The sequence below is a fragment of the Onychostoma macrolepis genome, chromosome 09, assembly GCF_012432095.1.
Source record: "Onychostoma macrolepis isolate SWU-2019 chromosome 09, ASM1243209v1, whole genome shotgun sequence".
Classification (NCBI taxonomy): domain Eukaryota; kingdom Metazoa; phylum Chordata; class Actinopteri; order Cypriniformes; family Cyprinidae; genus Onychostoma; species Onychostoma macrolepis.
Genome location: NC_081163.1, coordinates 22,414,261 through 22,420,178, shown reverse-complemented (window position 1 = coordinate 22,420,178; position 5,918 = coordinate 22,414,261). Strand labels below are relative to the sequence as shown.

The 5,918-nt window shown below is 33.9% G+C and overlaps 1 protein-coding gene across 1 annotated transcript in view; it reads right to left on the bottom strand.

Moving 5' to 3' along the window:
* Positions 1-440: 440 nt before the first annotated feature.
* actr5 (actin related protein 5) overlaps positions 441-5,918 on the bottom strand; it is a 62,040-nt gene continuing 56,562 nt past the window's right edge. The window contains exons 9-11 of the mRNA XM_058786512.1: positions 1,293-5,918; positions 885-1,136; positions 441-575 (exon numbers count right to left, since the gene is read on the bottom strand). The exon at positions 1,293-5,918 is cut by the window's right edge and continues 1,357 nt beyond it. The gene's annotated coding sequence lies outside the window, so the exon portion shown is untranslated. The remainder of the gene's footprint in view (positions 576-884; positions 1,137-1,292) is intronic.

Below are 5,918 nucleotides of genomic sequence, written 5' to 3'. Positions count from 1 at the left end.
AGCTTATCCTACATGATTACTGTCTGCACTCAAATCTGATTTTTTTTTTTTTTTTTGGGGGGAACTGCTGTTTTCTTTTTCTTTTCATGGTTCATTGATATTGTTGTTATTTATTGTTGTTTTATTTATTGCTCCTTGATGTACGGTGACCTTGAGTGATTTGAAAGGCGCCTTAAATAAAATGTATTATTATTATTATTATTATTATTATTATTATCTTCTGCGCAAACAGCTCCATTGTTGATTCCATCTTGTTTTTCAGTTTTTTTTTCCGGGTTGTAGATGGACCTGTATAAAAACTGATTTTAAGATTAGAGGAAATTATGACATCAACTATATTTTTTTATGGGTTACTTTTTTACGTTTTCCACTTAACCACTGAAAACAATTATTTGTAAATTGTACACACAAGGACTGGTAAAACAGTCAAACCCTACCAATTACAGCTTCCTGCTGGCGTGCACCAGTTGCTTCTTTGATGCAAGAGGTAGGCCTATTGTCACTTGAAGGGGTTGAGTCACAGAACCAGGTCCCAGGAGAATCATGAGGATCATGAGATCTATCACGAGGATCATCTGAATCAAAACAAATCCATTCTTGTCATATAAAAGTAACAAATACAACATCAGAGAATTGTGCTATTTAACAGGTCAACATTGGATTCTTAATATATGAATAAAGCAAATTCAATTTTAGATGTATAATATGTATCAAGCCTTTTGGATGGACATATTTTAGCCTAGCCTATAGGTACAAGTTCACAAATCAGAAATGTTTGCTCTTTTTAACGTTTGGTATAACAATTGATATACAATACCAGTCAAAAGTTTTTGAACAGTAAGAGTTTTAATTAAAAAATAAAAAAAGAAGTCTCTTCTGCTCACCAAGCCTGCATTTATATGATCCAAAGAGTAGTAAGTAACCACCAGCAAATGTCGAAAAGATTAATTGCTATGTTATCCGGTGGTGGAAAAAACCATAAATGAGCTGTCAAGTAATATTTTTGATGATATTATGGTCCGTTTTGAATCTTCCTCATGGGAACATCTGTGGGGGAGTGCCCCTCCCCATCTGCAGCGCGTGTGTCCGGTTCTGAGGCGTGCGCTCTCTCACCCTCTTTCTCTCTCTCTCTGTCTCTATGGGAAATGTATGAAAAAGATATTGGATTTAAGGACAATATCTGAATAAATAAACAATTTTAACAGAACAGTTTTAAGACACACTCCCGAGCTCGCACATATATTATTTTTACCTTAACGAATAAAATGATTAAAAAATATAAATTGTCTTACATTCTTCAGGGGATCAGAGAATACACGTCTTCACGGTATTCCAGCGGGTCTCAAATGAACTGATTACAAAATTGTGTTTAAACTTTAATTCTCTCTCTCCATCTCTCTCTCTCTATGGGGGGTGTGAGAAAAAGTCTATGGAAAAAGATAATGGATTTAAGGACAAAATCTGAATAAATAAATTTTTTTTTTAACAGAACAGTTTTAAGACACACTCCCGAGCTCGCACATATATTCTGTTGGTGTATACAAATAATTGAAATAAAATAGGCTATCGATGAGAATGGGGTAAAAATGTTTACCTTAACGAATAAAATGGTTAAAAATATAAATTGTCTTACATTCTTCATGGGGAAGCAGAGAATACATGTCTTCACGGTATTCCAGCGGGTCTCAAATGAACTGATTACAAAATTGTGTTTAGTTTAAACTTTAATTATCTTCAAAATTGTGCCCCATCGCTCACTGTGTGATGAAACATGCAAAGTCGACGGCTCGGAATTCTGAATTCCCTTTCAGAAATTCGATCCAGAGACCCATGGCATAGTCTGTTTAGACAGATGCAACCGTGGTTCCGTGGACAGCGTAATTTACGGTTTGTTTTAAGAAGCTTGTTTAAATAACAGTTCTAGGCATCTGTTTCTGGTAGCCGCGACAAAATAAATATTTATAATTAGACATGGTCACAAACAATTTAGCGATAAGCCTACACAGGAACAAGCAGTCACAATTTATCAATTTTATGGGACTTTACACGTTGCTATCCTCTTAAACCTTATAGAATTTCAGAAACTAATTATGTATGGTGTTTTCATATATGGAAGCGTATTTTTACGGTCTAAACAGCACACATCACTCTAATATTTTCTCACGATCTCTGTTATTTTACAGATACATGGTGGAAGAGATATTTTGGGGAGGATTCATTGTTATTTAAAATACTAATAAAATATTTAAACTATGAACGTTTAATTATTTAAATTCTACATCATATTATTTCATTTATTTAAATTATAACTCTATTCTGAGGCCTTCGCCTTACACTAATAAATATATTACGTTTTGTGTATTTAAATTAATATCACGGCTTTTTTATTATGGTCCTGGGGAGAACTGCATATTTTGTGAACATGGTCGTTTTTAAAAACAATTTTACTTGAATATTTATCTGTTACGATTTGCGAGAGGTCAAAGACTTCTGGTGTGGACATGGGTTTTATCATAGAGCACGAGCGACACCAGGCGGTCACACTTTTAAATAAAGTCTCTTGCGAAAATATCGTTCTTAAATCCGTTTTATTCAGTTCCAGATATTAAAACAACATATTAACATATTATAACGAGATATATATCTTTTTGTTTCGTGTTAAAATTGCCATCCATGACATTTGTGGTTTAAATATTTCAAAAGCTATACAAATAATGTATATTTTTAATCGATTTAACAGATGCTGTCTCTAGGGATCAATAAAATTCTCAGTACAGGCCTTTAAATACCATAAACGTTTTTAGGTGCGGACAGTTACACAAGACTTTGGCTTTGGAACTCTACAGTTTTTTGACAATTAGGCTACTGTGACTTTTTCTGGAAAAAATGAACAACATCGGTAAGTTCTATTTATTTTCCTCGAAATTCGATGTCACTCTGTTTGAATTATATAGTTAATACTCTTTAAAAGCTTAGTATATTTTCAACAGAGCTTTATTGATTTAAACTATTTTAATAGTTTTTGCCTCATAGGGGTTTTAAATGTGGAACAAGTTGCATTTAGTCAAATCGATTTATGTAAGTCTCTTAAGTCTTTTATGATATTTTGATATGTTTATATACACGCTGAACAATTTTAAATATTTAAATGAGGATGATTTCTGGTTTATTTTAGTGACTGCACAGATGATGAGCGAGCAAGCATCACAAAACGGTAAAATGTTAATCTTTTGAATTCTAACTTTGACAGCATTGTTAAAGCTCGAGCTACTTTGTGATGGTTAAAACTCTACCGATGTATAATAACTATATGATATTATTTATTTTTTCTTTTAGAGGTTATTGACCTCACTGGAGAATGCGGCGTGCGTTATGAACAGGCAGGTCCGAGCTTTTCTGACAACATACGGAGTAGCGAGCGTAGTCTCTTGAAAAAGAAAAAGAAAAGGAATGTAGCGTGTATTATTCCGAATCGAAGAGATAAGAGTCTATTGTATTTTTTATTATTATAAATCATGTGGAGGTCGTGTGAACTGATAGATCGTTTTGATGCATATATCTTAAAGATGTCTATGATGATAATTAAGTTAATAATAAATACGCTTTTAAATACTCTTGATATTGATATGTATTATGTTATATTTTTTCTTTAAACTGAAACTTTGGCGACATCTGGTGGCTAAAATTTGGTAGTGCTTAATTTTTAATATTTTTTTTAAATGGAAACTTTGGCGGTATCTGGTGGCTAAAATTTGGTAGTGCTTTTTAAGTTTTAATATGTTTCTTCAAATAGAAATTTTGGCGACATCTGGTGGCTTAAATTTGGTAGTGCTTTTTTAATTTTTAATATTTTTTCTTTAAATAGAAACTTTGGCGACATCTGGTGGCTAAAATTTATTTTATTTTAATTAACTATCACAATTAAAGCACAAAGACATAACAACATTACACTCCGAGACCATTCACAAGTGTGACAAAAGAGAAGAAACGCTTTCCGGAAGAGAAGTTCATATCAGCCGAGTTGGAGCGTTGACTTTGTCGACTCATCCAGTTTAGCGGTGAGTATAATGTCTAATGTCCTCATATATCTTTAGTTATAATTTTAGAGAGATGTAAAAAGACTTGACAGATATCTTAATCAACCCGCTGAGATGAGAAGAAAATGAGAGGAAATGCCGCTTCCGTACTTATTTGTAGCGCACACGGGTCAGTGCACAGAACACACAGAACTGAAGTCTGAGGGGAAGACAAAACAACTGGTTTAATGCTGTTTTTACTACACTTTTACTATAATAAAACAAATTACAATTACATTATAAAATGTCAAAATCTAATCTAATAAAACATCAACATCTCAATCCAACTATAGTGACAACCCTGTCTATAGATGCATTTAACTCTAATGGCTCAGCAATTTGTTATAAGCAGATCTGTAGAAATCAGTTATGTCATTGTCCAGCTCCGTTCAGTTCTCATTCCAATAGCATCAGTACATCATTTACAATAATGGAATAAACAAAATTGCATTTAATATTCTGTGTATTTGTTTGTTGTTTCTAGGAGAGCATCATCCCCTAATTGACATGCGGAAAAAAATCATTGAAAAGTTTTCAGCATTTGCAACAGAGGAAGCATTAGGAAAGAGGAGAAGAGAGAAAGTGAAAAGGCACTGAACAGATGTTGGTGAGACTTTATTTCTGCACATGCATTAAAGGTCACTCACATTCTAGTTAGCCACAAATGTAAACCTGATTTTAGATAGTATTTAAATGAGATTAATAACTCCAGCTACTTGTAGGCCTACAGTCCTGTATATCTCACAGTAAATAAATTGTGATGCAGCCTGAATCATAATCACACCATGTTCATCTGTTGGCCAGAGGAGAACTGATCCCTAAACTATACTTTCTCCCAAGGGTTTTTTTTCTTTCTCCATGTCACCTGATGGGAGTTTGGGTTCCTTGTTACATACTACTAAAGATGGCGGTGCACACGGACACAGCGGCTTCTCTCTCTCCCGACAGAACGGTGTTTTCGTGGTTTTTGTCTTGTAAGTCGCAATGTTTTTGTACATCTTCGTCTAGTCTAATAATTGCATTTTGCGTACGTGTATATATATATATATATTTGATTTGTACTTATCTGTATTTTTGCGTTCTACTGTTAGTACTTAGTGTTATCTGTATGCACCAGGGAGTAAGAGAGTAACGAAATTTCAGTTCTCTGTATGTATGTACGGTACATGTGGCAGAATTGACAATAAAACAGACTTTGACTTTGCCACTGTCGACTTTTGGCTTGCTTATTTGGAGACACATAATATTCAGCAATATTATTGATCTGACTCCACTGACACTATTGGATAAGCACTGAACTGAGCTAGATGATGACACCACTGTTTTCTGCACAACTGCTATGTAGATGCATTGGAATTATTTTATATTTGATTATTTGTAACACTGATCAGTCAACACTGATTTCAACTGAACAATGATACTTTTTACTGTTAAGAGCTGCTTCACAGCAGAAGTGAATTTTGTTTGCATCATTATTTTTATTTTTATCACTGTAAAGTAATTAATATGCCAATAGTTTACAAACAACAAGCTAATCAAGGTTTTAAGAGTTACTAGACAGCATCAGGCAGTTGAGTTTTTATCAGGGTTGAAGCTAAATTCTGCAGGACAATGGCCCTCCAGTGCTGGATTTGAGGAAACATGCCCTACGTCCCAATGTGCATACTATCCACCCTATCTGCCCTAAATAGTATTAAAAATGACTTATATCACATAGATTTTAGCATGGACAGTGTGCACATTGGGACGCAGGCTTGTTGTTTGCAATCATCATTGAAACTCTGTAAACTTTATTTTTGTCCATCTGTGTTTTCAATGCATTTATTTGTTGGATTTTTTGCA